Source organism: Pteronotus mesoamericanus, unplaced genomic scaffold, assembly GCF_021234165.1.
Source record: "Pteronotus mesoamericanus isolate MK-2021 breed Mesoamerican mustached bat unplaced genomic scaffold, CSHL_Meso_final scaffold_651, whole genome shotgun sequence".
NCBI classification, from domain to species: domain Eukaryota; kingdom Metazoa; phylum Chordata; class Mammalia; order Chiroptera; family Mormoopidae; genus Pteronotus; species Pteronotus mesoamericanus.
In genome coordinates, this window is record NW_026555325.1 from 12,491,368 (window position 1) to 12,518,382 (window position 27,015).

At 34.8% G+C, this 27,015-nt stretch overlaps 1 long non-coding RNA gene across 1 annotated transcript in view; it reads left to right on the plus strand.

Moving 5' to 3' along the window:
• Window positions 1-27,015, plus strand: part of LOC129061836 (uncharacterized) — a 214,948-nt gene that overhangs the window by 153,593 nt on the left and 34,340 nt on the right. Inside the window, exon 2 of the long non-coding RNA XR_008528215.1 lies at window positions 18,338-18,431. This is a non-coding gene — a long non-coding RNA (uncharacterized LOC129061836). The remainder of the gene's footprint in view (window positions 1-18,337; window positions 18,432-27,015) is intronic.

A 27,015-nucleotide genomic window follows, 5' to 3' on the forward strand; every position in this document is an offset into this window, starting at 1 on the left:
TTATTTCTTCACTTGTACATACACACTTGCTTTACACCCTTTTTCTCTGCTCTCTGCAAAAAATAATTACAACTACAAATTAGTTTCACAGATATAAATACTGGTCTTGGCACAGATACATACTTTACATACAGTAGCTTTTTTACTGGTATGTTTGGCTTTCTAGAGATCATTACTCTTTAATAAATCCACATTGGGAGAAGTATGTGACCAAAGATACCCCCATCTGGCCCATAGGGCTCCATCTGATTTCGCCATCCAGTTATCTGTAAGCTGTAATACAGAATGAAACATTGAGCAAAATGAAGATCTAGAAATCATAATTCATCAGACTTGGCATCTCATTGACCAAAGCAGCTCTGGCATTATGGTCGTGAGGTCAGTACATGGACTTCTACTCTTCTGTTGGCACCTGTCACCTGACCACAGGAAACAAAAATGCCGCATGGAACACTGCAAAAGAGGGCCCTGAGATTCAAGTCAGACTAACACTAAGAGGAACCAGAAAAAACTTTAAAACTGAGGAAGAATTCAGAACTGAGTAAGAGATTTTACTTTGGTCAGTCAAGTATGGTTTTTTTGGAGAAAGTATTTGTGGATTCTCCTAATGACTTTAATCCATAGTTAGTTTGTTTTTTATAGTATGCTACTTCATGTTACAGTAGGAATGTAGCCATTTGCTAGGTGAACAGCCAGCCTCATGGTTTGGGATGATGCTTCACAGCCCTTGCTCTGGTGGGTGTCTGTCCTTGCTATATATAGTTTGGAACATTCCAGGAATCTGTAAGGATTATTTCTTGAAAGAGTTAAATCATAGTCTGATAACATTCCTTGAGTTTATATATATTTCCTAGTGTCTTAGTACCATGCTCCTATTTTGTTATTAGTATTTTCAGTTGAGGAGTTATAAACTACCTTCTGATTAGTAGTACTTAGATATTGTTAGCATACTTTCAGCTGCCAGGTAAAACTGGTTTGCCAAAATTTCACCATCATCGGGGCTGAATTTACATCGCTAGAATGATCACTGTGTTGGTTAGGGAGTGCCTAATGGTTTTGCTTCTGTAATAGGTAATGTGGTATTCTGTTTCTGTGCCCGTGTAGCCCCTTACCGTTTGTGCACATCAGCCTTCCAAAGGCCAACAATTGCATCTATACAGGGGACTGCCATGGAGCTTCTGAAAGCACTGAGGGAAGACCTTAGTCAATAACTGACAGGTTTTAGCTTCCTTGGCCCTCACTTAACACAATGCTGGGACATGTGTCTTAACACATTTGCCATCGTCCCCCATGGAATAAAGTTTCAGTTGGCTTCTTTGATCATTAGCTTACATATCTACCCTATATTAGCTGCTCACCCTTTCACCATTTGACTGCTTTGCCAGTTACTCTAAACCTCCTAAATGAATATGTGCACCTCACTCAGGGTCTGCTTCCTTGGAAACCCCACTGAGAGCTACCAAAAATACCCAAAGATGATACTCATTCCCATTTTATACTGTTACGATAAATTGTTTAGTGTAAATGGACACATATAAGGGTAACATATGAAGGGGGGGGACTGAAAATGTTTAGTATTATAGATCGCTCTCCTTTTCTTATGCCCCAAAACTTGAAATTACTAACCATAAAGTACTAGTAAAAATAAACAAAGTTATGTAATTAAAAGGATCTGACTTATGTGGTCAAACTTTTATTAAAATTCCAACCATAAAGTTATACTAAAATCTACTTAAATAGTAAAGTCCTAACAATGGAAGTAGGAAAAATGCACTTTAACTCAAAAATTGAATATAATTCTAACAAAAAATGTACTGAGACCTATAGTATAAACTAAAACAAACCTTAATAACCTTAAAATGCTCAAATATAAATAAAATGTTTAGGAGTACCTAGAAACATTCAATAATTGAAAACAATACAGCAATATCCTAAGATACTAGAAACTAGTATTGAGAACACTCAGTACACCACACCCAACTCCATACCAGGAAGGTAAACAATCCAATTAAAAAATGGGCAAAGGACCTGGACAGACACTTCTCCAAGGACATACAGAGGGCCCATATACATATGAAAAATGCTCAGCATCACTAGCCATCAGAAAGATGCAAATTAAAACCACAATGAGATACTACTTCAAACTGGTCAGAATGGCCATCGTAAACAAATTAACAAACAACAAGTGCTGGAGAGATTGTGGAGAAAAGGGAACACTAGTCCACTGTTGGTGGGAATGCAGACTGGTGCAGCCACTGTGGAAAACAGTGTGGAATTTCCTCAAAACACTGAAAATGGAACTGCCTTTTGACCTGGCAGTTCCACTGCTGGGATTATACCCTCAGAATCCTGAAACACCAGTTCAAAAGAACCTATGCACCCCAATGTTCATAACAGCACTATTTACAGTAGACAAGTACTGGAAACAGTCTATGTGCCCATCAGTAAATGAGTGGATCAAAAAACTGGTATATTTACACAATGAAATATTATGCAGCAGAAGGAAAAAAGGAACTCCTACCCTTTGCGACAGCATGGATGGAACTGGCGAGTATTATGCTAAGTGAAATAAGCCAAGTGGTGAAAGACAAATGCTGTGTGATCTCAACTTAAATATAAACCTAATCAACAAAACAAACAAGCAGGCAAAATAGAACCAGAGACAGGGAAATAAAGAACAAACTGACAGTGACCAGAGGGGTGGGGGGTGCATAACTGGGGAAAGAAGGGGAAGGGTCAAGGAACATGTATAATGGGCCCGTTGACAAAGACACTAGGGGAGTGGAAGATTGAATGTGGGAGGTGGGGGGTGGGTAGGGCAGGGGAGAGTAATGGGAATAAAATGGGGACAACTGTAACTGAACAACAATTTAAAAAGTTATAAAAACTTAAATGTTAGATGTAAAACCATAAAATTCCTAGAAGAAAACACAGGCAGTAAAATCTTGGACATTGCTGGTAGCAATATTTTATCCAATATATCGCCTCAGGCAAGGGAAACAAAAGAATAAACAGATGGGAGTACATTAAACTAAAAAGTTTTTGCACAGCAAAGGAAACTATCAACAAAATAAAAAGACAACCTACTAAGGGGAGAAAATATTTGCTTATGTATCTGGTCAGGGGCTAATCTCCAAAATATATAAAGAACTCATATGACTCAACACCGGGAAGACAAACAAACCAATTACAAAATGGGCAAAGGACCTGAATAGACACTTCTCCAAAGACGACATACACATGGCCTACAGACATGAAAAGATGCTCAATGTCACGAATCATCAGAGAAATGCAAGTTAAAGCCACTATGAGATACCACCTCACACTTGGCAGAGTGGCTTTCATCAGTAAATCAACAAACAAGAAGTGCTGGAGAGGGTGTGGAGAAAGGGGAGCCCTTTTACACTGTTGGAATGCATATCGGTACAGCCACTGTGGAAGGCAGTATGGAGATACCTCAAAAAATTAAAAATGGAACTGCCTTATGACCCAGCAATTCCACTTCTGGGAATTTATTCAAAGAAACCCAAAACACTAATTTTGAAAGAACATAAGCACCCCTATGTTCATTGCACTGCTATTTACAATCACCAAGATTTTGAAGCAGCCCAAGTATCCATCAGTAGATGAGTGGCTAAAACAACTATGGCACCTTTACACAATGGAATACTAGTCAGCCATAAAAAAGAGAGTTTTACCCATTGCTAAAGCTTGGATGGACCTGGAGAACATTATGCTAAGTGAAATAAGCCAGTCAGAGAAAGACAAATACCGTATGATTTCACTCATATGTGGAATCTAATGAACAAACTGAACTAACAGGGAAAATGTGGACGGACTCACAGATGAAGAGCAAGCAGGATGACAGCTCTGTGGGTTTAGGGGGTGAAAGGGTTGACCAAAAAGGAAAAAGGACTCATGGACTCAGACAACAGTGTGGTGATTACAGGGGGAGGGAGGTGAAAGGGAGATAAATAGTAAAGAAAAAAATAGAATAAAAAATATATAAAGAATGACAATTTAAAAAAAAAAACACTAAAAGCACTAGATGGAAACCATTTTAGCACACCAAAAACTGAATTTAATAAGCAAACTTTCAAGCCACAGCTGGTCACAGTGCTTTCAAAGGAGCCCAAGGGTAAAAAGAAGACTTATGTCTAATCTGAAGAAGGTGGGAGTCAGACAGTGTCTGAGCTTAAGCCCCTTAGAACAAATATGCCTATTCTCTTGATCTGTAGGAAAAGTGCAAGGTAAGAGCCTGGTCACTGTTGAGGATCCATTTTGGGGAGCCCAGGCCAATACTAGTTGGCCTAAGGCTTGGTTGCAAACTGTTTTAAAAAAGATACACTGAAAGAAGAGGGTGAAATCAAACCCATGTAAAGGACCCTAGACTTCCTGCTGCATTTCCCACTCTTTCAGTAACTTTTTGTAAAAGCTGATAATAGATAACGTAAATAAGAAAACAAAAAGTAACTCAGGAACTGTAGTCATGATGAAGAACCACTGATAGCAGAATAGTACATCGTCCACTTTGTATCTCCACAAGTCTAATTTGACTCAGCCTGCATTTCCTTGAGCCACCATGCAAGATAAATTCAGTATACTTCTTTCTACTTTTCCTCAATTTGAACAGCTTTGTTTATATCACAAGTTGAGGAACTACTATGTATTTTTTCTCAATGTTTTGATTTTTATAAACCTGTATATGTTATATGATTTCAAATAACTCCAAAGACAATATAGCATAGTAATTAGGAACATGGACCCTCGAGCCAAATTGCCTAGGTCTAATGCTGGCTCTGCCACTTCCTAGCTAATACCACTACACCTAGAGCATGTTACTTCACCTATTTGCCTTGATCCCCTCATATGTAAAGTAGGCTTGATAGGAGATACTATTCCATAAGGTTGTTTGAGGAATAAGTAACTTAAATATAAAATTCTTAAAGGAGTGCCAGCATATATAAATGCTTAATAATTATTTTCATGCATGGAAACATTATGTAATGGATAAAATGGTAAAATATAAATTGTTGACAAATATAACTGCTTTTGTATAATGATTATATGGGGGGAAATGCATGCTAATTACCAGTCTACTTCAAAAATGGATGTTAGAAACATGCCCTATTTGTGAGTAAAGGGTCTGTAATTTTTGCTTATTTTTCCATGTAGTATTAACTATGTTTCCATGTGCTAATAAACACTTTGTGTCATTTTGTGTAATCCACAATCAGCCCTACCAGGTAGCATTAATAAATCCATTTATATTAACAGTGACTGTCTCTGGGCAGTGAGACAACAGGACCTAGAAGAGGAAGAGTCGGAAGAGAAGGATTAGATGGTCCCAGAGGGAAAAATTTTCATGAAGTAGGTGGGGATATGAAACCCTCAGGGAGATCTAAGACTTCTCAAAAAGCATGATATCACCTACACAACAGACACAGGGAATGTGACATCAGAGAATGTGGCATCTTTAGCAGCCTTTGGATAGTTAAGGCTAAGCAATGCCTGCTTTGTGGGAAGAGCTTCATGCTGAAACTGTTTGTCGTATAAGTACCACGCGCTAACCGATTACGCCACTGGAGCTCCGTGAAACAGTGTTTGTCAAATTGTGTTTCACAGAGCCCCAGAATTCTGTATAAGTATTTTAGAAAGTCCGTAAACCTCAGATTCAAATTTCTTATATGTTCATATTGTTATTAAGACTGCAATTGTTATTTGTTAATCCCAGTTTCAAGTGTTGTGTTTATCAAAAGTGCATTCTTTAATTAACTTTATAATAAATAAATGTTAAATGTTATAAAGCTAGATGTAAAAAACAAAACAAAACATTTTTTTAAAAGTTGAAATTTCAGCTAAGTCCAGTGATTTGTCTAGGTAGTATTGCTGCTGTAATATAGTCTGACTCAAAGCTTCTACTATCTCTTTCTTGCACAGAGGAGAGGTTCAAAGTATTTAACAATTGGTATGGCACAGGTACCAACCAGTTAGAGTAGATGCCAAGTTCTTGGAGGCCCCTTATGCTGCCAGATGTTATCTTATTAGGGGTTAGAACTTGGAGAAGTCTCAGTGGGGAGACGGGACCTAGAGAAGGGGTCATGTAAAGAGGTTGTAACAGTGGCCATTTTCCAACAAATACGGAAGACTTTTACTCTTCGGTATTTTAACAGCTGGTATAGCCACAGTGTTCATTCTGACCAAACATTAGATATATAAAAACAGGTCATTATGACGTACCTAATGTTGTAATTAGGTATATAAAATTTCAAATACTGTGTTAATTTTCTATTTTTATGGGGAGCTTTTTGACACATTTTAGGATCAGGCATAATTGAGACTTCCTTCCTTGAGATTTCTGCCAAACAGTTATTCCATAAATATCTGGTCCTTTTTCATCTGCACTGATTGGCAGATTGATCAATTTCCAGTTAATATAGATTGCCTTCATTTACAGTCATCTATTTTTAAATATTTAATATTTATAATAATATTAAGATTCAATAAGACTATAATATTATAAATATTATAATCTTGCAATAATTTGGTGGAGGAATCTTACACCATACATTCTTTGGCCAAAAAAAAATTAAGTTGTAAATACTGTAAAGGACTCTGTTGGTTTGCTTTTTTTCTAAGTGTAAACTTGCTGTTATTTATAACATTCCTCGTGTTACATCTTCTCTCTGCACATCCAAGAAGAATAAAACAATACTGAGTTTTACCTAATAATCTATATATGTTCAAATTTGCTGAAAACCTAATCTCTTAATTTCATAATCTGGGAGCAACAAAAATCACTGATAGTACTCATTTTAGTTTCAGCTTTTCTATGTGGTAGAAATTTTATTTGAAATACAGATTTTAAGCATTGAATACATTGTTTTGGGGGGTGGTTGTATTGCACTATTTCATGGAATTAAATCAATTAAATATGTTACCTATATAATGCTTTCAGTTCAAACTGCATGTAATTATCAGTGGAGAGGCATCTATTGCCAACATATTGACTGCTTTGTGATAATTTGTTTTTATTATTTTCTATATGAATAAACAGAATATTTCATTTTATTTTTTGCTTCAGTTGCTCTCTGTAGCAACCATCCAATCAATATATATTTTAAAATATTTTACATTGAAATTTTGCTGACCGTGAATTCACCATACTAAGTTTTACTTTCACATATTGATCCTCAGTTTACTGTACTGAGTTAAAATTTGTATTTTATATATTTACATAAAGTACATTTTATTATATCTCTGTCTGCAGTGGTATGTGCAGCTGTATTCTTAGTGCTGAGGAACCATCAGAAAAATCACAGCATCATAAATGCCAGCAATATAGGAAACATTTAATATTTTATTAATATTAAGTAGCATTGGAACCTATATGTGATATGTGATATTAAGACATATGACTCATAGAGCAAAATGTCCTATAATGTTTTGGTTTAAACATTTAAGTAATTTTTCTGCATAGTCATTTCAGTTCATTGTAAACAAGATGGAGCAGGTTTCTGGAAATACTTCACATTTTATATGTATAGCTTTAGATTTGTCACCTTTGAAAGATCTAAAATCATATTTCATTTATTTTTCAAAAACAAAACTTGACAGGACAGTCCTCTGAACGTGAAAATCTCTAACAAACAAGAATGACTCAGAAATTCTCTTTGGTTGCACTTGCTCATAGTCGGATTTCATGTTTTCATCTCCATTATGTTTCACCGAGTCAGTAATAACCCCATCTTTGTTTACTCCTGTTAGTAGTTTGCGTAATACAGACATCTTTTTCTGTTTATAAGGATTTTAGTCTTATCTCAGTGTGTTACTTTCTCTAACAAAACTATATTATTTGGCAAGTTAGCATAGTATTGAGCTGTTCTTGGTAGGATTTGAAATATTGTTCTCCTTTGGTAAAAGATAGCTATTTCCAGACATCATAAAATCAGGCATTACTGCTGGCTCACAGACTTCCTCACATAATATAGTTTCCTTTACCGTTATGAGTGCCTGCACCAAAATCTACAGAAAGTCTGAGCATTGTGTTTTCCTCAAATGCTGGCAGCTTTCATAACTCTGGTCACATTAACATCCTTTTCAGACATCCCTAAAGAGGATATGCCTATTCTTCTGTGTGCTCGTTTGCATTTTCTCTGCTTGTCATTTTATCCTTTAAATGTGTTGACATATGGGGATTTCTCCACCTCCTTGCACGAACTTCTAATGTCTCGCCCTGTTACCTTTTTTTTATTGGAAATTATAGTAGAATTTAGTTTGGTTATATAAGAAATGTTCATTTTTCTGTTTTGTCTCCATTTTTTTCCTTTATAACTTTTTCATATTGTCCGAAGATGCAAATCCTTGTTGCTTTATTGTCAGTTATATCTGTTCCCTTAGCTTAGGATAATACTTAGAGGATTTATTTTAATTAAGGAGGACTCTTCATTTTGGAGGGTTTTATTTTTGTTTATTTATATTTTTGATAATTTGAAGTGTCACTTTGAAGTCTGCATTGTATAAAAATATAATGCTTTACATCATTAATGCCATAAACATTGGAAGGAGGGTGTTTACATATTACAGAACACTGTAATAAAAGTTTTATAGCACAAATTTGATATTTCCCTATAAAGAGTTTATATGCTGATTTTAATAATATATAGGTGCATTTTGAAGCTGCTTATTTAAAAAAAAATTCCAAAGAGCAGTTTTTAGTCTGTATATCATCCATTAAAATTGTATTTATTTAAAAATTTTCTGTAAGTTAATTTAAATATACTTCTCATTAGTTTTCTCTAAAATTAGCCTTAATTAATAAGCACTGATTAATGAGTCTGTCATATTCTATTAACTTTTTAAGCTACATGGTTTTCTTTTGTTTTTATATAGAGGACATCTTTTAAAAAGACTTTTTCTGAGTTCTGATTTGGTATTTTCTGTTTAATCTCCTACAACACTTAGTAATTCATTCAGCTCAGTAAAATGGAATCACTTTTAGAACTATTATCTTTGTTACTATCATGTAAATAAAGCATTATGGTTCATATTCCAGACCTGGATTTCTTGCTAAGCATCGATGTAGATTCATGATAACTTCATTAAGTCTATCTTTATCATAGTGTTTTTTCTTTGGGATAATAGTGTCTTATACATCAAATGTCTAAAAATCGTATCATAACACCATTAAAAACTTCTTTAAATTTAGCCTCCTAATTTTTGTGCACAAAAACAATAGTGTCTCTCTCTCTCTCTCTCTCTCTCTCTCGCTCTCGCTCACACACACACACACACACACACGTGTACGTGTTGACACACAGGGTCCTCGACATATTTTCTCATTCATCAACAGCAGAAACATTCTTCTCTTGGACTAAATTCCATTCCTTTTGCAATTTTTTATTTAGTGGCATGAATTTCATCATCAGTCCCAAGGTTTTTGTTTTATTCTTTATGTTGGCCCACTATCAATTTATAGTGTTTTGTTTATTTTAATCTGGGGGTTAGTTAAATGTATAATAAATTCTTGATATACCTAATGTCTATATTTTGCCATATTGCTTTAAAATTCTAAAACAAATTAATAATATTCTGTTCAATGTTTGTGAATTTCTGTTGTCTGCCTCCAAAGTGGGGCAGTACAACTTTGGTGTTCAACTTGTGAATGCTTTTTTTCAAAGCATACTTTTCTTGCTTGCTCATAAAATTTCTTGTGATTCTTAATTATAAAGTCATAGAATTATGGACTTGGAAGGCACCTTTAAGGTTACCATGTTTCAGAGGGAATTTAAGCATACCCTCTGATGTTGAAATTCCTTCTTTGCATTCCCTCTTTTGTTCAGGAATTCCATCTACACTCTTAGCATAATCCTGATCAGTAAAATTAACATTAGTTGTCACTGTTGCTTTGCTTTTCTTCCCTTCTGTTTCCTCATCAGAACTTTCTAGCATTAATAAATAGCTTATTTCTAGCATTCTGGAAATGTAGGCAGTTCCTGTTGGTGACAGTAATGAGAAAAAGAGGTATATGATGTTTTAGAAAAGAAAATGGAGGCGATGTCCATGGTAGGATTTGTTTTTTAAGAAAGCCATGAAAAAAATAAAGGAGAGAGTATACTGCTAGAAATGTGTAAGAGAGACTACCGAGTCAAAAAGGCTCAGAAAGGCAAGAGGCAGAACCTGAGAAAATATGAAGAAGGTAACATCTACATCATCCTAGTCATAAACTTCTAATAATGCCAACATTTAAAATGAGGTAGCTAGCAAGGTCATTCATGTATTTATTATTTTCAAAGGTACAATAGATTTATAAAACATAATAAAACTATATAAAATAGTTTTACAGAGTGTTTCTATACACTGCCTAGAGGAAATGCTTGAAAGATACTAGTGCACAGAAGTATAAATGGAAAAAAATTTGTTTTATTGAATGTAAACCTATTAACATAAACCTTCATATTCACATGATTTGTCTTCCAATCCTGTCAGTTTTTTTCTCTACAATATTCATTTTTCTCATCCTTGAGTTTTCAATCCATAGTTTTTTTTTTAAGAACCTTATTTTTGATGTTGGGAGAGATTATATAGAATTAAAAATTAACTACCAGCCCATTTACTGGGTTCCAACCCAAATAGCTCAATAATTATCTATCAACAGGCTCTATTGGATAAGAAGACTAAAATAGAATTTATTATTGCCAGAATGTTAATATGCATGTTTTTGTACTATGTTTGGCAAAATATTATATTTAATTTTTTTGTCCCTAAAAGGTCAGCTCTTAAGGTATTTGACAATCAGTGTATCCAAAATCACTCACTGGTATTCCTCAAATAACAGATATAATTAAGGTGGTCTATCAGAACCAAATGGATTACTTATTCCAGCTGAAGAGATACTCCATCCACATCAGATGGACATTTTTCAAAAATGCTGATGGGGGAAAAAATAAGAAAGGATTGCTCCTTTTTCTTTCTCTGATGAAAATATATCATTTACTATTAATATCTTGAACAGCTTGGTAATTTTCAACTTTCGTAGAGAGAACTTCAGGTGCTTTGGACTTTAAAAATAGTTTTTTACTGAACCAGATCATGTAAACAAGTTTCAGGAGGTCTAAAGACAAAGGTTAATGTGGTGGACAGATTTAGAATTGCCAGTGGTGCTTTGTATTTGAAATTGACTTAGGCATACACAGTAAGAGACTGTTTTGCTGAATAAATTAATAAATAAATAAGGCAGTTAAAAGCAAAATGGCAGAGTAGTAAGTAAAGCTAGACGAACCTCCTCCCAGGACCAATCTCGAATTACATCTAAATTGTAGAAAAATCATCCTGAATAACCAACTGACCACTAGCTGGAGAGAAACCTTATAAACATGGACAAACAGAAGAAAACACTTCCACACGATGTGAAGCATAGGGAGTGCAAAGGAGATACAAGAGGGCTGGCTGGGCTCCCACGGGCAACAGCTGAAGTTCTGGAGGGATATTTTAGCCTCCAGGGGTTCCCTCCTGAGAAGTGTGATGTCTAAAACCCAAGCTGGGCGCCTCGGCATACAGCACCAGAACTGAGTAAGGAATCCAAATAACATACAGCTGTGAAAAGCAGAGGAATTCTATCAGGGAGAGATGGTTAGAGACACAGAAAGCCTCTTAAAGAGCCAACCCCAAAAAATTCAGTTTGCAACCACTTACCCTAGGTGCCAGCAAAGTGAGGACAGAGTGAACTAGAGATGCTTGAGGAAAGTTTTGGGCTAGTGACTCTGGGTGAAAACTGAACGGTCAGCCACCAGGATCCTTGTGCTGCATCATTCCCCATATTGCAGGAGCCATCTTTTTCAAGCAGAGTATTCCATCCAGATGGCAACAGCCTGAGTAGAAGCAATAGCCCTACCTGCAGGGATTACTCTGCCCCATCCTTTGGTGCTTAAGCCCTGCTACTAAGGAGTACAGCTGGAAGACTTTCACTCTTTAGCCAGCAGAAAGCCTGCGGACAGAAACAGATCTCTTGGAGCTCTGAGACTATAGCTGACCCTCCCCTAAGCCCAGTGTTGGTTAAAGCCAGCCTTGGTTTGCAGCCTGGTTCTCTCTGCACACAAACAAGCCCAGCAGTGGGAGCCACATGCTGTGGGTCGCTGATACCTCCAAACAGGTTGCCCAAGGCCAATCATAGGCAGGATTTGACATAGGCCTACACCAGAGTCTTTGCAGATCTACCTAATACATAGAAACAAACACAAAGAGGCAGCCAAAATGGGAAGACAAAGAAATAGGCCCCAAATGAAAGAACAAAAGAATTTTCCGGAAAAACTAGATGAAATGGGAGGCAAGCAATCTTTTAGAGAGTTTATATAATTATAAGGATACTCAACAGCATGAAAAAAAAGACATAGAAATCATAAAAAGGACCAGTTACAAATAAATAATACAATATCTAAAATAATACAGTGGAAGGAATGAACAGTAGGTTAGATGAAACAGAGGATCAAATCAATGATCTGGAAGACAAGGTTGGGAAAAAACACCCAAGCAGAGCAGCAAAAAGAAAACAGAACTTTAGAAAAATTGAGGAGAGCTTAAGAAACCTTTGGGACAACATGAAGTGTAACAGTAGCTGCACCGTGGGAATACCAGAAGGAGAAGAGAAGGAGCAAGGGATAGAGAACCTATTTGAAGAAATGACTAAAAATTTGCCTAACCTGGTGAATGGAAAAGACACACAAGTCGAGGAAATTCAGAGTCCCAAACAAGCTGGATCCAAAGAGGCCTACACTGACACACATCATAATTAAAACAGCAAGGCTTAAAGAGAAGGAGAGAATCCTAAAATCTTCAACAGAAAATCGGGTAGTTACATACAAGAAGCACCAATTAGACTGTCATCTGATTTCTCAATAGAAACATTTCAGGCCATAAGGAAGTGGCGTGAAATATCCAAGGCGATGAAAAACAAGGACCTACAGCCAAGGCTCCTTTACCCAGTAAGGCTATCATTTAAAATCAAAGGAGAAATATGGAGCTTCCCAGACAAGAAAAAACTAAGTTTGTTAACACCAAACCTGTGTTGCAACAAATGTTAAAAGGTTTGCTTTAAGAAGAAAAAGAGAAATTAAATAAATAAAAAGAATAATTGCACTAAAACCATAAGTAAAAGTTATATAAGACACACTAAAGGAGTCATCTGGAATAAAACTAATAATGATCCTAACTGGTACTAAGCAATGGCTTGAATAAGTTCAGGTTAAGATTATTCTCTGTGATAAGAACAGTTGAGTAAACAAATCTTCCATTGATTCCATAATTGGAGCTCTTACTATACAGAAGAAACTTGGAATCTTTAAAAAAAGCAAGCATAGGCTTAAAATACTTTTAATTTTTTGAGTATTTGTTATCTGTTGAAATAAAATACTTTATAGGGTTTTATTTTATTCTGTATTGTCTTATTATGATCTGTTTGCATTCAACCATATGTGAAATTTGTGAATTAGAACTATTTTAAGATTTTATTTATTTTTAGAGAGACGAGAAGGGAGGGTAAAAGAGAGAGAGAAACACTGATGTGCCAGAGAAATATCGATCAGTTGCCCCTTGCAGTCCCCCAACCGGAGACCTGGCTCACAACCCTAACCTGGCATGTGCCCTAACCAGGAATTGAACCAGTGACTTTTCAGTTTGCAGGACAATGCCCAGCTCACTGAGCCACACCAGTCAGGGCTGTGGATTTATTTATTTTTTTTAAGTCACCTATCAGATCAGAATGAATTGGCTCTTGACTGCTGGACACGGTGAAGTCATAGCTCCTAGGGGATTCATGGGCTGTTCAGATCATTTCTTCTCTTCTTACCACCCCCCAGCTCTTAGCATAGCAGGCCTCAGGTGTGGCTAAGCCAAGGGCCCTTGCCTTCCTTCTGACAGAGCCTGAGGTAACTGAGAGAGAAATAAAGATTTTATTGCTTTACTGAAAAAGGGAGGGAGGGAGGGAAGGAGGGAAGGAAGGAAGGACGGAAAGAAGGAAGGAAGGAGAAAGAAGGAGGGTGGGAAGGAGGGAAAAGAGAAAGAGGAAAGAAAGAAAAGGGGGAGAGAGGGAGGGAGAAAGGGAAATTGCATACTGCTAATTCTATGAAAGGAATCACCTGTAAAGTTTAGGTTTGGATATATTCCCTATAGCTCAGGAAAGTAGAAAACATGTTTTCTTCCTATAAAAACTGCCATATTTTAAAATTATGAGTGCAGTAATATTTATAAGAAAGCAAAGTCTTCCATTAAAAACAAATGAAAAAAGAGGTAAAACCCTAAGTTTTACCAGTACTGAACCCCATACTTAAAGGGTCTTGATTAGAATAGACTTACAGAACATTATATTCAGAAACAGGATGGAGATTTTTAAGGTCAATTCTTAGTCCCACAGAGGCCCTATTAGGTACAGAATTGTACAGAAATAATAGAACTATATAGAGCTAAATGAGAACTTGGAAGTCATCCTTTCTGTGATGGAGAGAATTGGAACTGGACCACCCTGGCATTCTCCTTTCAGTGGGAAACCTGATAAACCTTGCTAAAGGGTGAAGGGTGTAATGCAGAAATGTATGTGAAGGTACATTAGGTGAGGCTTCCAGGGCTACTGGAGATTTTATTTTAATGGATGGGGTATTCAAGAATTACTATAGTTAATTGTAGACTGCATGTCTACGTTTGAAACCCAAGTCTGACAGTTATTAGTTGTAAAACTTCGGGCAAGTTAATTTCTGTATTCCTCGGTTTTCTTATCTGTAAAATGTAGATGAAAATAGCAGTTCTTAGGATTGTTGTGAGGATGAAATTAATGCTACTTAGAATTTAGCAATTAATAAGTTCTTACTTGTGTTTTTAAAAATGAGGAGGAAGCCTTAGCAACTTAATATGACAAATGTTGGAGATACTTAGCAATGTCTACTATCTAGAGGTATGTATTTTTAATCACTAAAGGGAATGTACATAGCCCTTACTGGTATTGCACAGTGGGATGGGCATTGTACCACAAACCAAAGGGTTGCTGGTTGGATTCCCAGTCAGGACATGTGCCTCGGTTGCGGGCCAGGTCCCTGGTTGGGAGAGTGTGGGAGACAACCGATTGGTATTTCTCTGGCATATCGATGTTTCTCTCCCTCTCTCTCCCCCTCCCTTCCCATCTCTCTAAAAATAAATAAATACAAATCTTTTTTTTTAAACGGTAACATGCATAGGGTGAATTCTTTTGTGATGTAGAATATTGTGTGATTTACGGAGTTACGAGTTCTTACTAAAATATGTAGTTCTCCTAAGGGAACACTAAACCATGTTTTCTGTGACTTTTGTATTAAGTATATTTAAAGAGCCCAATTTATTGGGAAAAAGTGCATTCTTGTTAATCCAGTTATTAATAATGGTAATTAATATACTGGTACTCTCAGTTAACCCAAATTATGTACCTGGATTATGAGATATTAGAAAAGTCAGCTTTGGTAGTGCTCAGAAGAGATGGAAATGTTCATGCAGCACAGGGAGGTTACAATTTTTAAATCATTCATAGTAATAGAGTATACTAAGGCGAAAAGGTGGGTCACTCACCCAGTTGTTGTAAAATACTGTACTCAATTACTAGAAAGACCAACAAATAAAATCATCACAAATTTATTAAATGCTTTTAGGCTAGGAATTACTGAAAAATTAGAATATATTTGGGGATAAAACAAACATGTCAAATTTTAAATAATAACAAAAGATAGAAATAAAGGACCATAAGTGAGTGATTAATTAGCTAAGTAATTTGCAGTAATTAGTGTAGAAAATCAGAAGAGATCTTTTAGTGTGGCCTTGATGGAAATTTCCTTCAAGAAGAAAGCAGTATTTGAGCCAAGTTTTGGTTGACTTGAGAGATGAGAGATAACAAAAGGCAGCTGGGGTCAGATAGTAGAAGATCAAGAGTTTTGCCAAAAAATCTTGGGACTTCATTTCATAGCTGCACACGACAGAGGCAGATATGCAGCCCATCTTGTAGATTTCAGAGGTGCAGTAGCTCCCTGTTTGTGAAGACATTTGGGAAGCCCAGGACTGTTTTCCAGCTACTAAGCAGCACTAAGCCTGGGGAAAGAATCAACTGTAGTCATGAACTGACAATTAATTTTAACCTAGATAGGTAGGTTAAACTAGGTAGGTAAAAGAAAATAAGTACCGCTCTCTTTAAAGGTTTAGTAGTTACTGAGATCACCATTTTTATTATGTATTGCAAATACTCAGATATTTACTTCTGTTTATTAGAATTTTCTTTTTCAGAAAGAATCTAAAGAGTATGTGTGTATGAATATATTATTTTTACTGCAAAGCATTTCTGGACCTGTTTATAAGAATTTTCAAAAATAAAATGCTAACAGCCTATTTAATGTTATTTTTAGTAAGTTAATGTGTGTGTGTGTTCTTAAGGGAAATGATTTGACACTTTTTCTTTTTTAAAATGTTGGCTTTGTATTTAAACAGAGAAAATGATGCTAGAGAGCTTTTTCTCTCCCACTAACTAAGGGACATAAAATTCTAATTCTGAGCCATTGAATGAATAATTCTAGTTGTATATGAGGTTCTAGGTTAAGTTTTCATTGTGGGATATAATTGGTTGTTTTTGTTTTGTTCTGTTTTGTTTTTGCCACAAGTATTTTATTGATTACCTGCACAGTTTACTTAGGAGGATGCCAAAATTTACAAAACACATAATCCATAAACATTACTTTAGCTTATCTACATTGATTTATTGCTGAAGTTCTATTTACTCTATGTTTAAAGTTATTTCTTACCTAGTGGGTCTCGGGTTTATCTTTTAATATTAGAGATATACTCTTAGAATAAAACTCGAGAAGTATTTTTATAAGTGTTAATAATGAAGGTCAATTAGTAATCAGTGTTATTAAACACTTAAGAGCACTGTTTTATAGGCAAGGTCGGTATTTGCATTATAATCATCAGAGATGTCTTTAAAAATAGAGAACCCAAGGCCTCAGCCTAGCTCTCCAATCATAACCTCTGGGCATGTTACCTGGGAATTTACATTTCAAAGTAGAAGCTTTGGTCTTTAAGTGCATTATAGTTTGGAATTCACTTCTGCTGCCATTTATGTCATGTTTGGATCCATGTAATCTAAGATATTACATTGTTGAGCTAGGGATGCATGTGTTGTGTATGAGTGTGATGGCTTAATTTAAAATGAGTTGAAATCATTTTAAATATTTAGTAGTCAGATTAGCCATTATCTCAATTTTCATAGACCTCTGTAGGAAGTATTTTTTAAGTTAGTGCCTTATTAGTTAATCTGTATAAACTAAGGCAAATAGTTGCAGTGAGATTATTTCATACCTGAAGAACAAATATATTTCCTTAATGCTTTTTAAAAATACTTGAGCCCAGGCCCCACATTGTAACAATCAACTCAAAATATCTGAGGAATAGACTGAGTCTTTATATATGTATTTTAAACAGTTCCAAGTGGTCTTAATGTGCAGCAGCAACTGAGAAACAGGGATCTACACAAATGACAAAAAGGAACAATGATGTTGCTGATCCAAAAATTACTAATATTTGGCTTGGGAATCCATAGTACTCAAAACACATACTAAAGGTGTGAGCCTGTATCATTCAAATCATGTTTTCCCTAACTACTTGTCTGTGACTTACTTAAAAAAAAAAAAAAAAAAAAAATCAGAATATTAGAATCAAATTCTTTCAGCAAAGAATATTTTCTCTGGGTAATTTCAGTTCTCTTTTAGACACAGTTTCTCTTCAAAGATCTCTACTAAGCTTCATTAGGTTGGTATAAAGTACTGATAAGGCAGTTTAATTGATAAGAGGAATAAAATTTTCACCTTTTCATGGGGACAGGCATATTTAACTATTTTTATGATTTTGGCATTTATAGTCAACTCAAATATAATCAAGAATTATTTTTAATTATCTATTTTTAACAAGCAAAATATTTTCTAGAGTGTGGCTGTGTGCATGTAGGATATCAGAATCAATATATTTATAAAATTATATTTTAAAAAATGTTCATAGGACCTACGCAACCCCATACATAAAATTAGTACTATAGAAATGCTAAAGTTTATGACATGGGTCAAAATACATGTTCCTCAGAACTTTCTGATTCTTCTAATGTGAAAATCTCATCATTATTATAGTAAAGTTACATAAAACACATCCTTTGATACATACCTCCCTTTGTCCAGACTCATTAAACAAAGTCATAAAGAATTTCAAGATCTGCTTTTACATTTAAATAAATGAAACCGTGTTGATTACCTCAAATTTATAATATTTTCTTATGTTTCTCTTTTAGATGCTTTTTGAGAATAACAGTTTCTACATATTGGAAGTAGATATTGAAGGTTACATGGTTTACAGACAATATCTTTAAAAGACAGGCACTCAAGGTAAGTAATAACTATAGCTTCATAAATAATCTCATTTATATGCTTAAGGTTACCAGATTGTAATTTGACTTGTTAAACTTACTTTTTATAACTGGTCCCATCTAAGGGACCTCACAACCACATTCATTCATTTTCAGAAACAAATTTCTGTGCCCTAACACCATCTTGACAGGAAGTATCCAATTTTATTTACCACAGACAGTTGATAAAATTGATATATTATTATGGGAGAGAGCAAATAAGTTAAGAAGAATGGAGAAGTAGCTTCCATCAACTCTGTGAGCACAACTCAGTCTGCAGAGTTTAATTTGGAAAAAAAATTAAACAAAAACTACCATCCGTTGCACTTTCTTTTTAATATATTCATAATCTGTTCGTTAACTATGGTAAGAACTTGTCCTTTAACAGCTCCAAGAACCCTGTCATAGTTTCAGATATTCATAGAATTACATCTGAATACCGAACTTCTTTTCATTGTTCTTGAGTCCTCCAAAATTTGTTTTGACCTACCATATCCTTTCACTTAGCATGTCCTGTTCATACCTCTGGTGATTACATGCTTACATTACTAAGCAAATTTTTTTAATACATTTTGGTAAAATTTTGAGTGAGATTATGAGGGCTACAAAATATAAATAATGTTGCATGTCAGGTTGGTATAATGGAACCTGTAAATGTGACCTGTACATGGGGCACTTCTGTTCAGCTCTAGAATCCTTTTCTAAGTAGAAATAAAAGACCAGTAAAAATCATGCCTTATGATTTATTTCAGAAGAAAGTAGAAATACAGATATTGAGAAGTCATAATTTTTCAATATCAGCATAAAATTATGCCAGTGAAAAAATCTACTTTTGCTACTGTGTGAGCCAAATAAAAGAATTTATAGCCTCTGGTAAGGGAATTTCTTTCCTTTGCTCTATGCTTCTTTATTCTTTTAGAATGCAACAACTTAGAATCTATTTTTTCACTTTAATTTGTAGTTAGCAGCTTAGTGATTTTGCTAGTTTCTGTGATGACTATTATTGTCAGAAATGACTTCTCTAGAAAATATAAATGACATAAATATTACTTATTTTTAATTCATTTGTACAGTTATATATGGTGAGTTGGTTACTTGGAACAGCTATTCAATTGTTTCCTGAATTATAATAATTAGACAGTTATTTTTATAGTTTCTTCATTTCCGTAGTCTAAAACAGAGCCTTCTGATTAAGGGAAAGAAAAAGGAATTTTTTTTTTTTTTTATTGGACCTTTTGCAAAGAGAATAGAATAAATCACACTCCTCAGTACATGGCACATTGTCATCACTGGTCCATGCAAAGCACTTATTTTATTTATTTATACATTTTCTTTTATTCTGATTTTCACTCCCATGCTACTGACCTCAGGCCATAGGCAACCATTCTCATATGATGGTCTAAAATAATATGTACTTCACTGTTCTCTTTGGTTTGCATGTAATATTTTCCTAATATGGATATTGTTTTATATACATGTATTTTAAAATAGAAATGTTCAAGCAAATATAAAAGAAAATTATGAATAATATTTTAAACCTCCAGGTGCCCATCTCTCACCTTCAGCAGTTACCTCATTGTTGAGCTTGTCATAACTATATCTCTACCCTGCCCCTTCCTCCATTTGTGTACATGACATTTTAATATGTATAATTATTATTATGCTCTGTATCTCTTTCTGATTCTTTCTATTTTATATTAGTTAACCTTAGATTTTATTATTTATGTATGTTGCTATGTTTATATTGCTTCTAACTGCTGCATAGTATCCCATGATTTGTAGCTACTGTGTTTTAACTATCCATATTTACCAGTTTTGCCACACTGGTTGCTTCCAATTTCTTATTACAACAAACAGTGCCTCTTGAACATCCTCACACTTGTCCTTTTATGGAACTTTGTGAGGATTTCCTTGGGATGTATACCCGGAATCAGAATTGCTGGGTAATAGGATATATGTTTATGCTTAATTTGACCAGGTGCTGCTAGATGCTCTACCAAAAAAGTACTTTGGTGCCCATTTTCACCAGCAATAACCCTTCATTGCTTCCCACCCCTGCATTTATCTACCTTTCTAATATTTTCAGTCTAATGTATATAATTTTATAGCTCAGTGTTTTAATTTGAATTTCTCTTAACACTAATGAGTTTGAGCATCTCTTTATATTCTTGTTGGCCTTTGGCTTCCCGTTTCTAAAATTGCTTGTTAACACTTTTTCATATTCATCCTTATCTCTCAATTAATGTTTTTTAAGAGTTTGTTGTATATTTCAGGTATTCATTTCCTATCAGTTTAAGATATTAAAACATTTCTGCTTCTGTTCTTTCAACTTTTTGATTTTGCACATGATGTTCCTTAAGTAGACATTAATATTTTAAATATTCAATTAAAAACATTTTCTTGATGTATGTTGTTGGTATACAGAAATGCCACTGATGTTTTAAAACTTGATCTTGGTTCTAACAACATTTCTGAACTCTTGTTCTTAATAGTTTGTTAATTTTTTTTTGTATTTTCTATATATATATTTCTATATGTAATCTATATAGATTATCCTATATCAGTTATAAATAATGACAGTTTTATTTCTATACTTCATATCTGTATATTTTTACTTCTTTCCATCATCGTTGGTCATAGTTTCTTGGGAACTGTGTTAAACAGCTATAGTGATAGTGGGCATCTTCATCTGATGCCCAGCTTAAAGACAGTGCATCTCATTTCTTACCTAATTTAAGTATAATGTTTGCTAAAGGTTTTTAACATATAATGTTTACCAAGTTAAGAAAATTTCAGCTATTTCTAGTTTACTGTGCATTATCATAAATAGCTATTGAACCCCATAAAATGCTTCTTTATGCATCTGTTAAAATAATCGTATGATATTTATCCTGTCATATATAAATGTTATGAATTATATGGAGTTTTTACTGTTAAACCATCCCTGCATTCCTAATTCACACACTACTTGATCATGGCGTATTATTTTTAATACATTATTATATTCAGTTAACAGATATTTAAGGTTTTATAATATACATTCTTAAGTGAAATGTGCTATAATTTTCTTCATTTCCCTCATCTGGTACTACATTTAAAATTACACTAGCTTTATAAAATGAGATGGACAGATTTTACTCTTTTACTATTATTTGGAACAATTTTATGACATATGAATTTATTGTTTCTTAACTGTGTGTTAAAATTCACGTAAAACTATCTGGTTCTGCGAATTTTTGAGAGATTTCTTAGAAAGCGTTTTATGCCTTTAATGCCCTTTGGTCTATTCAGGTTTTTTTTTTCCTCAGCTTCTTCCCAGTCCCCTTCCCATGGGAATGATGACACCTAATGGTCTCCCCATCTGCAAGTATTACCCAAACCCAGTGTCCTTTGAGTCAGAAAATACCTAGACATTCCTGTCTCCACATTCCAACTTAGCCATGTAATGGTCACCCCTTTAGAACTGAGCAAGGATTCAATGTCCTAACGATGACCCTGGGGGCTCTGATCTGCCCAGTCTTGATTCACTTAAACTGCCATTGCCACATTCCTAAATTAATCCTGCACTCAAACAGTTTTCGACTTTCTTATAACCAAAAACTTTGGTTAAAACTGCCCTTAATTGACTTCTTTATATCTCTTAAAACTGTTGCCATACTTCTGGAAAATATTTTGACAAAGGAATAAATAAGGTATAATGTTCAGGAAAGATAAGTGTCAGGGAAAAATTAAGCAAGCATGTGTTCTAACATTCTTTACAGGATAAACCAAATTATAGTTAACTCTGGAAGGTTGTGACGTTTTCTCCAGAGTTTGAAACATTATAATAAGCATGTAATATCAAAAAAAATTAAGTATATCTCCACTTAACAAAAAGTGGAAGTTCTTAGACCTACTAACAAAAATATATTGTCAATGAACATATAATAGTTAATGTAATTTTTAATACATTTGAATGTGCTTTCACATTCTTCAGTTTTTCTTACACACTTTGACAGTATATCTTTATTTCTTTTTGAAAAATGTCATATTTATATCCTCTCTAAAATGATTCTTATATACTCCGACATCCCTTTGTCTTCCTCACCTTCTCTGTCTGCATCATGTTGCTATTATCTACTTTAAATTCTAAGCTGTGGTAGTCAAATTGCCTTTGCTGTTAGCTATTTTTTTCTCTTTTTGGGGGGGGGCATTATGCAATCCTTTTATTAGCTCTTCACAGATTATTACTCTAGTTTTTATTCTTGTTTATTCTATGTGGTTGTCCCAATTTTTCCCCCATTTGCCGTCCTCTGCCCAGCCCACCTCCCACTCCCCAGTCCATCCCCACACCATTGTCCACATCCGTGGGTCATTCATACTTGTTCTTTAACTAATCCTTTCCCCTTCTTTCCACCACTCTCCCTTTCCCCATTCCTCTGGCAGCTGTCAGTCTGTTGCCTGTTTCCACATCTCTGGTTCCATTTTCCTCGTAAGTTTATTCTCTTCCTTAGATTACTCATATAAGTGAGAGCATATGGTCTTTGTCTTTCACCGACTGACTTATTTCACTTAGTATAATAGTCTCCAGCTCCATCCATGCTGTCGGAAAGGGTAGAAATCCCTTCTGTTTTCTTTGTACTACATAGTATTCCATTGTAAATGCACCACAGTTTTTTAATACATTCATCTACTGATAGGGATTAGGCAGTTTCCAATACTTGGTTATTGTAAATAGTGCTGCTATGAACATAGGGGTGCATAAGTTATTTTGAATTGCTGTTTTGGGATTCTTAGAGTATACACCCAGAAATGGAATCACTGGGTCAAAAGTTAGTTCCATTTTCAGTGTTTTGAGGAAATTCCATACTGTTTTCCAGTGGCTGCACCAGTCTGCATTCCCACCAACAGTGTACTAGGGTTCCCTTTTCTCCACATCCTCGCTGGCACTTGCTATTTGTTGATTTATTAATGATAGCCATTCTGAAAGGTGTGAGGTGATAGCCCATTGTAGTTTTAATTTGCATCTGTCCAATGGCTAGTAATGATGTTGAGCATCTTTTCATATGTCTATCTATAGGGAATCTGTATGTCCTCCTTATAGAGGTATCTATTCAGGTCCTTCATCCATTTTTTAAATGGATTTTTTGTCTTCCTGGTGTTGAGTCATATGAGTTCTTTACATATATGGAGATTAAACCCTTGTATTATGTGTCATTGGCAAATATGTTCTACCATACAGTCATTTCCCTTTTCATTTTGATGATGATGTCTTTAGCCATGCAGAAGCTTTTAATTTGATGTAGTCCCATTTGTTTATTTTTTCCTTTATATCCCTTGCCCCAGAAGATATATCAGCAAAAATATTGCTGTGAGGGATATCCTAAATTTTACTTCCTGTGTTTCCCATTAGGACTCTTAAGGTATCATGACTTATGTTTAAGTCTTTTATCCATTTTGAGTTTATTCTGGTGTGTGGTATAAGTTGATGGGCAAGTTTCACCTTTTTGCATGTACCAGTCCAGTTCTCCCGACACCATTTATTGAAGAGGTTATTTTTACTCCATAGTATCCTCATGCCCCTTTTGTCAAATATTAACTGACTATATTGACATGGGTTTATTTCTGGGCTCTCTATTCTGTTCCATTGGTCTATGTGTCTGTTCTTATGCCAGTACCAGACTGTTTTGATTACAGTGGCCTTATAGTATAGTTTAATATGAGATATTGTGATCCCTTCCAATTCTGTTCTTCTTTCTCAAGATTGCTGAGGCTATTCAGGGTCACTTTTGGTTCCATACAATTTTTTGAGGTATTTGTTCCAGATCTGTGAAATATGCCATTGACATTTGAATAGAAATTGAGTGGAATCTATAGCTTGCTTTGGGTAGTATGGACACTTTAATGATATTAATTCTTCCAATCTATGAACAGGGTATATGCTTCCATTTATTTTTATCTCCCTCAACTTCTTTCTTCAGTGTTCTATAGTTTTTCAAGTGCAGGTCTTTTTACCTCCTTGGTAAATTTATTCCTAGGTAGTTTATGTTGTTGTTGCTATAGTAAATGGGATTTGTATTAGTTTCTCTTTCTGATAGTTCATTGTTAGTGTACAAATATGAAGTCAATATCTGAATAGTGACTTTGTATCCCACTACTTTCCTGAATCCACTTATTAGGTAGAATAGTGTTTTGCTGGAGCCTATAGGGATTTCTGCATACACTATCATATCATGTGCAAATAATGACAGTTTACTTCCTCCTTTCCAATTTGAATGCCTTTTATTTCTTATTCTTGTCTGATTGCTGTGGCTTGGACTTCTGGTACTATGTTAAATAAGAGTGGTTAAAATGGACACTCTTGTCTTGTTCCTGGTCTTAAGGGGAACACTTTTGGTGTTTGCCCATTGAGTATCATGTTGGCAGTAGGTTTTTCGTATATGGCCTTTATTATGTTGACGTATGCCCCCTTTTATTCCCACTTTGCTGAGTATTTTTATCATAAGTGTATGCCCCCTTTTATTCCCACTTTGCTGAATATTTTTATCATAAGTGTATGCCCCCTTTTATTCCCACTTTGCTGAGTATTTTTATCATAAGTGGGTGCTGTACCTTATCAAATGCTTTTTCTGCATCTATTTGATCACGTGATTTTTCTTTCATTTTGTTTATGTTGATGTATCACATTTATTGATTTGCAAATATTGTACCATCCTTACATCCCTGGAATAAATCCCACTTGATCACAGAGTATAATCTTTTTAATGTATGTTGGATCCGGTTTGCTAGTGTTTTGTTGAGGATTTTAGCATCTATGTTTGTGAGCGATAGTGACCTAGTATTTTCTTTCTTTGTTGTATCTTTACCTGGTTTTGGGATTAGGATAATACTGGCCTTGTAAAAAGAGTTCATAAGTCTTCACTCATTTTGAATTTTTGAAAATAGTTTGAGAAGGATAGGCGTTAGTTCTTTCAATGGTAAAATTCACCTGTGAAGCCTCTGGTCCAGGACTTTTGTGTATTGGTAGTTTTTTCATTACTGCGTCAATTTTGCTAGTTGTTACCGGTAAATTCAGGTTTTCTGCTTCTTCCTGGTTAAGTTTTGGAAAATTGTATGTTTCAGAAATTATCCATTTTGTCCAGGCTGTCCAATTTGTTGGCATTTATTTGTTCATGGTAATTATAATCCTTTGTATTTCTGTGGTATCAATTGTTACTTCTCTCATTTCTGATTTTATTTATTTGGGTGCTCTCTATATTTTTCTTGATGAGTATGGTAAATGGTTTGTCAATTTTGTTTATCTTTTCAAAGAACCAGGTCCTAGATTCATTGATCCTTGATTTTTTTTTTTTTAAGTTTCTATGATATTTAATTCTGCCCTAATCTTGATTATTTCCTTCCTTCTGCTCGCTCTGGGCTTTGTTTGTTGTTATTCCTCTACTTTTTGTAGATGTATAGTTAGGTTGTTTATTTAAGATTTTTCTATCTTCTTTAGGCAGGCCTGTATTCCTATGAACTTGCCTCTCAGGACTGCCTTCACTGTGTCCCATAGATTTGGGGTTGTTGTATGTTCATTTTCATTTGTTCCAGATACTTTCTGATTTCTTCCTTGATCTCATTGTTAACCCATTCATTATTTATTAGCATATTATTCAGCCTCCATGTATTTGAAGGTTTTTGAGTATTTTTCTTGAGGTTGGTTTCTACTTTTAAGCCATTGTGATCTGAGAAGATGCTTGATATGATTTCAATTTTCTCAAATTTGTTAAGGCTCATTTTATGCCCTACCATGTGGTTCACCTTTGAGAATGATCCATGTGAGTTTGAGAAGAATATGTATTTTGCTTCTTTGGGGTGAAATGTTCTATACATATTAGTTAAATCCATTTCATCTAGAGTGTCATTAAATTCTGCAATATATTTGTTGATTTTTTGTTTGGAAGATCCATCTGTGGTTGATAGTAGGGTGTTAAAATCCCCTACAATGACTGTGTTGCTGTCTGCCTCTTTGTTAAAGTCCTCCAATATTTTCTGTATATATTTAGGTGCACCTATATTAATTAGGTGCATATATGTTTATGAGTTACATCCTCTCATTAGACTACTCCATTAAGTATTATGTAGTGAACTTGCTATAGCATTGTTTGAAGTCATTTGTCTGATAATAAGTATTACTACCCCAGTTTTTTTTTCCATGACCATTTGCATGGAATATTGTTTTTTCCATCCCTTCACTTCCAGTTTGTGTATATCTTTTGTTCTGAGGAGGGTCTCTTTTAGGCAACATATATGTGGGTCACATTTTCTTGTCCATCCAGCGACCCTATGTCTTTTGGAGCATTTAATCCATTTACATTAAGGTGATTATTGATATGTACTTTTTCATTGCCATTTTTTTCCTTTGTACTTGTGTTTTTCTCTCACTCCCTCTATTTCTTTTTCTTAAAGCATACCCTTTAGCATCTCTTGCAGTGCTGGTTAGATGGAGATGTACTCTTTTAGCCTTCTTTTGCCAGGGAACCCCTTTATTTTCCTTTTATTTTAAATGAGAGACGTGCTGCATAGAATATTCTTGGTCATAGGTT